Raw genomic sequence first — 232 nt, 5'->3', positions numbered from 1 at the left:
TGCGGGCCGGAGCCTCCCCCTCCCCGTGGAGAGGTGGAGTGAGTGCGTCAGGGCTCAGCAGAAACTGGGCTGGTGACGGTGGCATTGCGCCAGAGACCTCCCTGCTCTGGGTCTCCCGAAACACCGCTGGTGGGGGGTTTCCACGCTGTGCCAGCCTCCCCGGGACCCCGCTCCCACGTGCTGTCCCGGGGGGGGCTGCTTGCCCCGGTCTCGCTCCCCGTCATGCTTGGTG

Source organism: Pygoscelis adeliae, unplaced genomic scaffold, assembly GCF_000699105.1.
Source record: "Pygoscelis adeliae isolate BGI_AS28 unplaced genomic scaffold, ASM69910v1 Scaffold704, whole genome shotgun sequence".
In the NCBI taxonomy this organism is placed as follows: domain Eukaryota; kingdom Metazoa; phylum Chordata; class Aves; order Sphenisciformes; family Spheniscidae; genus Pygoscelis; species Pygoscelis adeliae.
This window is presented reverse-complemented; position numbering follows the sequence as displayed.